Source organism: Dipteris shenzhenensis, chromosome 21, assembly GCF_047967505.1.
Source record: "Dipteris shenzhenensis isolate YYH24624 ecotype China chromosome 21, Dip_SZ_1.0, whole genome shotgun sequence".
Taxonomy (NCBI): Eukaryota; Viridiplantae; Streptophyta; class Polypodiopsida; order Gleicheniales; family Dipteridaceae; genus Dipteris; species Dipteris shenzhenensis.
In genome coordinates, this window is record NC_141616.1 from 9,820,829 (window position 1) to 9,823,480 (window position 2,652).

Consider the following 2,652-nt stretch of genomic DNA (forward strand, 5'->3'; position numbering starts at 1 on the left):
TTCTTTCTCCTAATCAGTCATAGGGCCTTGTAAATGAGGGACAACATGTATTAATGTATGGAAAATCAAAACTTTATTTACAATATTGAAATTATTTAATTACTTTTTAATACCTAGAGGGGCTCTCCCCAGTAGCCCGGATATACTACTCCTAAGTAATCAACCTGTCATCATAGAAGTGCCTCCATGTATCTCCTCTATGATGGTGGTGGTGGTAGGCTATCTCGACAGGAGTAGGGTACCTACCCATGATATCAAGCTGCAAGATGACACAATTTGCAGAGGGGTTAGTACAAAGAAACAACGATCGATACTTACAAATTGGGCCTCCCATGATTCAACACCCCCTGCTCGAAAATGCACGTTTCCATATTGCTCCATTTGGATCCTTCGTGCCTCCATGTTCCACAGATTGGGGTCCACCTTCGCTGCCTTCATTGCTTTCTTCCACTCACGCTCAAAGGAAAGAATGCGTACTTTTTCCTTTCTAGGTATGTGAGCTCAAAGGAAATAGATCCCACCACATTTGAGAATGCTCGAGTTACTGGAGGTGGTTTGTTTAGTGAAGGAGATATTTCCATGTTCTATTCTCACAAGCCAACTACATCTCATAGTGCATTTGGTGGATGAGATTGCTATATGTGGTACTGTACATGCACGATGGTTGTTCTTCCTCGAGCGCTTCATGAAGGTTGTGTGCTACAACTTCAACATCTAAGAGCACTTCCAAGGGATATTCATGTGGATTGGTTACTTGACAAAATGGAGAGAGTAGGGAGAGATGAGGGGATGCATATCACAATGGAAGAATGGGAGTATGCTAGGGGATGCATGAAAAAAGCTCCGTATATAGAATGTTATGCATAAGTTAGGAGCTTTCAACAATTTAGATTGCTTATTTAATTGATTTTGTCTTGGTGTAGTGTACTATGTTCAATGCTATATGGTGTGACGGCAAGCAATTTCGAACACAACAGATTGATGATAAGAAAAACACACAAGATTGCAGCATCATTGCTAGCTTTGAGGGAGCCAATGGAGCCATGGATGATTATTGTGGCATAATCCAAGATATTATTAAGCTTGACTTTCGACGCTTCTTTGTTTATGTTTTGGATGTAAAGCGGTTTAAGGACGTGGTGGAAAGAGGTTCTAATGCAACAATCAAATGACATGCAAGTGGCTTTGTAACTATTGACTCCACAAAGTTTTGGCAAAGCAAGAAGGACACACTAGTACTACTACAACAATGTGAACAAGTATTGTACACACATAAAAATACACACTTTTAAATATTTGATACCTTCGATGCAAGGAAAATAACATGATTGTATTTGTGTTTGAATTAGGTTGTCTATCAATCAACCGTCGATAATAATAGGTGGTGGCATGTCATACTTATTATGGCATGTTCCAAAGTGATGTATAGTACATTTACTAATATGGAGCATATGGAGGATGATCATAGCAATGGACGTAATGGTGATCATGATACAAGAGAGGAGGATGATCATGAGATAGGAGATACAAATATTGAGGCCACTACCCATGAGGACGAGCCTACAATTGGTGATGCTGATTTTGATGAGCACATGAGTAGCACAAGGTATTTGTAGATCTCAATTGGATTTTGAAGTAGATAGTTTGGCAAGGGTTGATCTCATTGAGAATGAGATTGCACCGTAGCCCATCATTGATATTGGCAAAACTATTTTACATATTGTCTCATTCTCCTCACCTCACTTAATTTCTGTATATGTGGATTTGCCAAAAGGCATTGATGTTTTTATTAAAATTATGTGCTTTGGTAATCATGGCAAATGTTTGGAAAGAAGTGATATACATTCATCAGCCTGCACCAAAATCTCACTTTATGTATTCTCTGTCTTGCATCTAAATTCGCGTCTAATTCACATTGCATACGTGCTATTAGATGTGCCCGTATTCTCACTATTCTAGTAGGATCTATAGATGCGCCCGCTATTTTGCGCACCCGTCTATAGTTGCTTTATCTTATTGTGACTCCATTTTCTAGTAGCCATGTTGGAGATGAAGAGTACTGCTTGGCATCTATGTATGTTTTTCCATCTCTCATCTTTATGCGAAATTGATGCTAAAATCTTACATCATTTAGCTGTTGAATACATGTGTTAGATGAATTTGAACCATTCACAAACTTTCTAAAGTCAAATGTTTCTTTCAAGTGTAGCACATGAGGATGTGGTGTATATGCTTGAGCTATAAGTGAAATCATTGTTGTCAAAGTGAAGGCATCATGTCGTGCTAGCTTCTTTGAGAATGTGCTAAACATTTGATCAATTTGATCATGTATGTGACCAACTAAGAGGAACCCAAGTTTCACCTTAGTGAAGATACCTTTTTGCACCAACACATTCAAAAATGCAAGAAAAGTTTGATTCTTGTTCTCTCTAGCCGTGTTGTCCAATTGCAAATACAAGACAGAAGGAAGAGTCTCTTCCCATGTTGAAATTATATGATGAAGAATGGTGACTCTTAGATTGGCATCATTATGGACATTTCGATATGTAAAAAATACTTTTGATAAAAGTTGGTTGTTATATATGACACATCTGATAAGCTACATCTGCAGAAAAGAATTCTCTTTCAAATCCTTTGGTACCCTAACAAAAT